The following is a 7,638-nucleotide window of genomic DNA, read 5'->3' on the forward strand; positions in this document are numbered from 1 at the left end:
GAGGTTTTGTCTGGTTTTTGGTACATGGCAGGGTTTTGGAGTCTTGGATCTACGGGTCCGTCTATTTCTTTTCCACTCCTCAGTATAATGGCATTTGCATGTCCTTTTGGATTAGGTTGCGACTGTCCAGGAAATGTTCCAGCTGGAGAGGTTGTAGATGCTTGATGTTGAGCCACTTCTGAAATATGTGTTTCAAGCATTTTATTGTGGGTGGCTAAGGCGTCTACCTTTCTCGCTAGTTGTTTAAGTTGCTCGCTAGTATGTATGTTTTGGTTCAAGAAGTCTTTGTTTGTTTGAGCTTGGGTAGCTATGAAGCTTTCGATCATTAATTCGAGATTTGACTTCCTAGGCATGTTAGGAGAATTATTAGTTGGCTTTTGATATCCAGGCGGAATAGCTGGTGCTTGGCCAGGTGCATACAGGGCGTTGTTATTCTTATATGAAAAATTAGGATGGTTTTTCCACCTTGGGTTGTAGGTATTCGAATAGGGATTTCCTAGTGCGTAGTTTACTTGATCGGTTGGGACGCCTGCTAATATTTGACATTCTTGTGCAGTGTGTCCAGGGTTTCCACATAACTCATAGTTTGGAGTTACAGCAGCCACGGTGGTTGCGGGTGGTATGGTCAAGTTGTCTAATTTTTGAACAAGGGCATCTACCTTGGCATGAACATGGTCAAGGCTACTGATTTCGTACATTCAACCCTTTGTTTTGGACTTTTCTACTGGAGTTCTTTCACCTCCCCATTGGTAATGGTTTTGGGCCATGTTTTCAATGAGTTGATAAGCTTCGTTGTATGGCTTGTCCATAAGTGCACCGCCCTCGGTAGCGTCTATTGTCAGTCTTGTGTTATACATAAGCCCATTGTAAAATGTGTGAATGATCACCCATTCTTCGAGACCGTGATGTGGACATATCCTCATCATGTCCTTGTATCTCTCCCACGCTTCGTAGAGAGATTCTACATGTTTTTGTCGAAATCCGTTGATTTGAGCTCTCAACATAGCAGTTTTGCTTGGCGGAAAATATTGGGATAAGAAAACGTTCTTCAATTCTTCCCATGTTGTAACTGAGTTGGAGGGAAAGGATTGCAACCAAGCCCAAGCTCTGTCTCTTAGTGAGAAAGGAAAGAGGCACAGTCTTATCGCATCTTGAGATACACCATTCTCCTTTATAGTGTCTGCGTACTGCACAAACTTGGTCAGGTGTTCATTAGGTCATCCGTAGGATTTTCAGAAAATTGATGTTGTTGGACGGCTGATAATAATGAATGTTTCAGCTCGAAATCGTTTCGATTGATAGCGGGGGCAGAAATGTTGTTGTGAGTTTCTTGTTGGGACAGGGTAACATAGAATTTAAGAGGACGATTTTGTGGTCCTTCTTCAGCCATGGTTGGTTTTTCTTCTGGTTTAGTAGGAGAGAAAATATCGGGAATATCGTACTTTTGTTGATATTCTTGTATTCGGCGTCTTACATATAAGAAACGCTCTAATTCTGGGATTGGTGGTGCTAAGTTATCGCCTTGTGAGCAAGTACTTGGCATACAATCGGGGAAATAAGGGAGAGTAAATTAGTTTTTATTTTTACCTTAGTCTATATCATGCAACGAAAGAATCGCACTACTCGACTATAACAGGTCCCGGGCAACGGCGCCAAAAACTTGATGCTTGATCTGGCTATATATAAAATATAGTCTATCGGGTACTTGACTGCAAGTGCACAGTCTAGTCGTTTTAGTTTTAAAATATATCGATCCCACAGGGACCTATGGTCAAACTAGTGTTACTAACGTCACTATGTTTAGCTAAGGGAATAATTAATAAAAGTTCGGGTGCAGAATATTAAATCTAGGAGAAATTTAGTTTTAAGAAAGAATTGATGAAAGGAATCAGTATGCAACGCATTAATCGTCAGGGATTCGATAAGTCACCGGTGAATAGTTTAAATTCCAAATATCTCTCAGTAGAAAATACTTATTTAAAAAGCTCTATCTCACACTCTCGTGATTGTTGATTCGGCCTATAGCTTTAAGTCAGAGTGTACGCTCTCGCTGTCCCATTTGAAATTAAAATTACTTTTTGAAAATAAATAAGTTCTAATCGCTTTTAAAGTGCTCTCGCTGTTTTTAAACTCAATGCCTAATTTTTACTATCCAGCTCTCGCGATTGTTGGTTCTCACCTTAGTTAATTTCCCACTCTCGTGGCAAAATCGTATTAAATAGCTTCTCACTTTTGTGACAAAGTTATCTAAATTTAAATTAAAAACCTCAGCCTAAAAGATTATTTGAGAAAAAGAGTTTTCACCGATTATTATTAAATCCCATCTAATTAAATTGCTACATACCGATACCGATAATTTAGCCGGACATGTTAAATAGAGCAAACACAGAGCATGAATAGATTAACAGTGCAGCAGACATAATTATAACAATAACAAGACAATGATAATAATAATTTAATAAAAACCTGGAAATTGAAGCAACAGAGTACGGCGAATCTTGGAGTACTTAAGCAGTTATCCATAAGTCGGTAGGATTCTGCTTCTTCAATACAATTGCCTACTAAATTAAATAAAGTGTAGTAGTTCCCTAGTGTAGGAAACTGCTACTATGGCTAACTGGAAAATAGGAAGGAAAAGGGAAAGCGGGAATTCTAAAAAGAATGGTAAATGAACTAAGGCAACGGAAACAAAGTTGCTGAAAAGAAAATAACTAAAAAGCTAGAATGCTGTAAAAAAAATCAATTGCAGAGCGTAAGTGTAGACGTTCACCATTTTTCCAACTTATGTCCTTTATATATTACTTTGGTAGGTCTTGGAAGTTGAGAAAATTAAGGAAGACTGGTTGAATGAGGAGTCCACGGGGGAGCCATTCTGTTGGAGAGAATTTAGGCACGTTTGGATGCCTCTGATGACTGTTTCAAAGCGTAAAATCTGGCTGTGTGACGCTCGTCATGGGCCTGTGACGGTCGTCACAGGCTGGGTCGTGACGGTCGTCATGCAGCTTGTGACGGTCGTCACATCAGCAAATTATGCATTCTGTTTTTTCTGCTTTTTCTATGCTTTCTCATCTGTTTCTTCTTCTTTTTCTTCTTTTTCTACATTTTGCTCATTAATGCTTGGAGATTTAAATACCTGCAAAAACAACTCGAATACTTGCGGAATAATCGGAATATTAATTAAAGTGGTATGATATTTCAGTGTAAATCAAGGCAAATATCTGATGTATTTTTGCATTATCAAGGGGCCAAAAAAATCTATCTAGGTAAGATCTAGAAAGAAACGCTCAATCAAAGAATCAACCGATGAGGATATAGCTCAAGGGGAGTGGTTCCATCCAGATAATCAACTAGGGAGGAAACTTAAAAAGATCATCCATGAGGAAATAACTCAATAGGGAATGAGAAAGGTTAAATTCTTTCTGCTTAATGGGCTGACACTTTACAATTGAAAGAGGACAAACAAACTAAATCTGCATGGAGAAAAAATTGTTGGTGTAAGCCCTAGAGGCCAATACTTTTGGTACTTGTATCGAATTATTTATTGATTATAAAAGGTTTTTTCTTTATTATGTTTGTTTAATAAAGTCCCTAGAATAGCTAGTCCGTTTAATGTATCAAGTATGACTTAATCATAAGATCACATTAAACATAAGGACACTATTCTTAAAGTATCCGTAGTCGAGCTTTATTATGAAGTGTGATAACATTAAAGCATTAAGACTATTATGTTTGTAGACTGATGATCACATCTCATGGATCATGGATAAAGAGTTATCAGGTCTTAAACATAGGTATGAATATTAAGAGTAATATTTATACTGGATTGACCCGCTATGAGAATACTATATAGAATGTTATGCAAAGTGTCATAAGTTATTCTCATGGTGATAATGGTGTATACCACTCTTCGACCTGAAACCACTATGGACCCTAGATGTAGAGTCGAGTGCTTTATTGCTGATCCAACGTTGTCCGTAACTGGATAACCATAAAGACAGTTGATGGGTACTCCACGGAGCATGCTGAGGGACATGAGTGACCTAGATGGAATTTGCCCATCCTGCGTAACAGGATAAATGTCAATGGGCCCAATATTGAAGTGGACAAGGATTACACGATTTATGCCTTGTGTTCAATATAGACATAAGGGAAAAAGGGTAATTATATACATAATTATTATCACAGAAGGATTTGTCAGATCACATGACATTTTCATGACTTGGGTAGTGTAACACCCCAAAATTTGCCCTCCTCATTCATGTATTCATTTAGCATTTCATGTTGCATTTCATCATGTCAATCAGAATTAGATCCGAAAAAAAAAATACGAAAAAAAAAAAAAAATTTTTACAAAATAAATAAATAAATAAAAATAATAATAAAAAATAAATAAAATATAATAAAAATTTTTGGACTTGGGTCTCTCTCATTTGAGCCCACAAAGCCATGAAATTCAGTCTATAAATACCAAGACTTCACTTGAGAAAAAGGAAGAGAAGCAAAATACACTGAGGTTTCCTTGAAACAAAACCCTGGACAAAACCTGAAGAGAAACCTGACAGAGAATTCAGAGCAGCCTCCAAACCCTGAAGGGCCTCACGGGTGCAACTCAATTTCAATCAAGCTCTCCAATCAGGTTTGCCTCATTCCCATGATTTTATGCTCTTAATTTGAATCATCTGAATGTATGAGGTATGATGGATGAATTTCATTATGTTTTTGCCCACGGGGCATGAATGGGTGAAACCTATGCCTTGAATGTTTAATCACATGATTCCTGAAATGTATGCCACAGGGTTTGAGGTTTCTGAAACCATACTGTTATCCATGAAAAAAATGCTTATGGTGTTTCACTAACCCTTTTGTTGAGTTTTTGTGAGGGCTCACATGACTTTTGCAGGGATAACTTGCGTGGTTTCCCACTTTATTTGTGGGATACCCCCCGGAGGTTCATTCCGATTACCTGTACTGACTCACCTTTCTTTGATGGCATTAGCTTGGGAGGTCCCTGGGTTTCTTACTCCTTTAATTGCTGTTACTTCGGATCTTCATCCTTGTGGTACTTTTACCTCTTTTCCGCATTTTATCGCTTTCTTAGCTGGAAGACCGCGATAGGAGGCATTTGTTTTCTTTTGTTTATTTACTTCTGAGCCCCTTGTTGGCACATTTACTTTATACATGTTTGTTTTGTATGTGTTCGTATCCCTGCAGGTAGCGCGGTTCCTTCATCAAGGACTGCCTTTTTGCCCTTGAGCATCCCAAACCCTAAAACCCAAAGCAACACGTTATCTCCTTCTACTACAAGCGAGTAAGTCTCCAAAGGTCGAGCATCCGGTAGATTGCGTAGTAACGTTGTTCGTCCAAAACCCAATCCATAACCCCGTAGTTAGCCGAACTACGTTTTGCTCTGATTCTCAGGCCAGATGAGATACGTAGGCATAAGACGCGATGTCTTAGCGAGTACACATCCCCCCAACCCATAGGTCAGCCGAGCTACGAAGACTCTGATTCTCATATTCAGATGAGATACGTATGCAGTGGATGCGACATCCTGTAGCACCTCAAATTTGCACCTATCATTGTGCATACCATCTCATATTAGGTCATAGCATATCATGATACATTGCATAACATTGCATTGTCCCCAGTTGCCTCAAGAGCAAGCAAGCAAGAATTAGGTCAAACTGATTAGGAGATCAGTCAACCAATCAAGCAAGGGTGTTCCTCAAGGAGCAAAGGCCCTAGGGTTTTTCCAACAAGTTCACATGACTTGGAGGTCTATTTGAAGTGTTCAAGTCAAGGGTTGAAGGCTCAGAGGTCATCAGTCAGTACACAGACAGGCAAAAACCCTAGAAAGTCAAAGTTGGTCGACTGTGGTTGATTTTATGGTTTTGATGGATGGAAATGGTTTGAGAGAGCTTATTCATGTTCCAATAGGCCTCATATATCATGGCAATCAACATCATTGAAGAACTTGAAGCCAATCAGAAAAATTTCCAAAAATAGAAAGTGGACCTGTAATTCTAACTGCCAAAAATGGAAACTTCTTGATCCTCAGCTTGCACCATGATACAAGCTTCAAATGATTTTTTGCCCAACATGAAAGTTGAAGATCTTGTTCTCCCATTTTCAAAAAGTCCAAGAACACCCAAATCCCATGAACGGTTAGCAAGATATGATCAATTCATTTTCACAAATTTGTGAACTTCAACAAGCCATATCTCATGAACCATAAGGCCAAATTTGGTGGGGTTTTTTCCTACAAACCACATTTTTCCTCCTCTTTCCAAAAATATAAACATCATGTACCAAAACCTTGCCAATCAAAATGGCATTTTTTGACTTGTTTCATTTAAAAATCAAGTTTGACCAATAGTTGACTTTTTGATTCAAACATTTTTGACACAATTGGCCAATTGGGATGTGTTTAATATGTTATTTGCAAGATGTTCCAAGCCCAAAATTGAGCAGCATTCCATCATACCACCTCCATATACACCTTTGGTTCACAAGTGGAAAATATTGCATTTTGGTTCATTTAAGTGGAACAAGTTTAATACTTCATGAGTAGACAAAAAACAGTAAAATTAATAGTCATTTGCAGCATGACTAAGGCCCAATTCGTGCAGCCTTCACACCTCCACTTCCATATTTTCCAAAATTAGCAAGTGTGCATTTGGTTCTTTTTAAGTTAAGCAAGCTTAAGCATTTGATTAGCATTGTTAAACAGACCAATATAAGTCAATTTTCTGACAGTTTCCAACCCTAGCTGCAGTCACAAACACACAGAAAACTCTGATTTCTCTCATTTGCCATTTGGTTCGATTTGCATTTTTCTGCTTGAAGCACAAGAGAACCACGAGCACCCTGGTTTCCTTCATCATTTGGCCAACATTTGGAGCTTGTTTGGAGCCCTATTCCCTTGCTGTAATACCATTTGATGCTACTGCAACATGAAGCCACATCCATGGTGAAACTCGATTTAAGCTGGATTTGAGTATTTCGAGCTGAACTTCTCCAACTATCCATCAACACCAACTACAAAGCACATCTGTTTGAGCTTGAAACACACCAAGAACCACTGATTCACAAATTTCTTCAAAATCAAGTAAAGTTTCGAATCTCTTATTTCTCTAAATGATGCTATGTTTATGAAAGATCTTTGTATGCTCATTCCACTGCAACTCGAATTTCTTGAAATGATTAGCTGTGTTAAGAGAAATCTGGATTTTCTTTTTTTATGTTCAAACTTGTTTTGGTTGATTACTCTCTTATGTGCTCGAATAATGAATATGGATGGTAGATTATGCTTGTGCTTGGTTTGCTGAAGCTATTGATACACTCGATTTTAGTTTCTGGGGATTTTGTTCATGATCGATTTTGCATGATGATGATGATACCCTGTGTTATAAATCCTAGCTCTATCCAGAAATTCATGTGATATGTGTTCAGTTTACTGTGGTTTGATGTTGCCTAATTGCTAATTGTTATGCTGTATGTGTGATGCTGTCGAATGTTGTCTTTGATTGTTATGCTGTATGTGTGATGCTGTCGAATGTTGTCTTTGATTGTTTCCAAATTGTACCTCAACTTCCAAAAATCATTTCTAATTCATTTCAACTCCAAAAATTATGGAAT

The 7,638-nt window shown here is 38.2% G+C and overlaps 1 non-coding gene across 1 annotated transcript; it reads left to right on the forward strand.

Moving 5' to 3' along the window:
* Window positions 1-897: 897 nt before the first annotated feature.
* LOC127089419 (small nucleolar RNA R71) lies at window positions 898-1,004 on the forward strand. The gene has a single exon (XR_007791017.1). It is a non-coding gene; the product is annotated as a small nucleolar RNA R71 (small nucleolar RNA).
* The last annotated feature ends 6,634 nt before the right edge of the window (window positions 1,005-7,638 follow it).

The sequence above is a fragment of the Lathyrus oleraceus genome, chromosome 5 (assembly GCF_024323335.1).
Source record: "Lathyrus oleraceus cultivar Zhongwan6 chromosome 5, CAAS_Psat_ZW6_1.0, whole genome shotgun sequence".
In the NCBI taxonomy this organism is placed as follows: domain Eukaryota; kingdom Viridiplantae; phylum Streptophyta; class Magnoliopsida; order Fabales; family Fabaceae; genus Lathyrus; species Lathyrus oleraceus.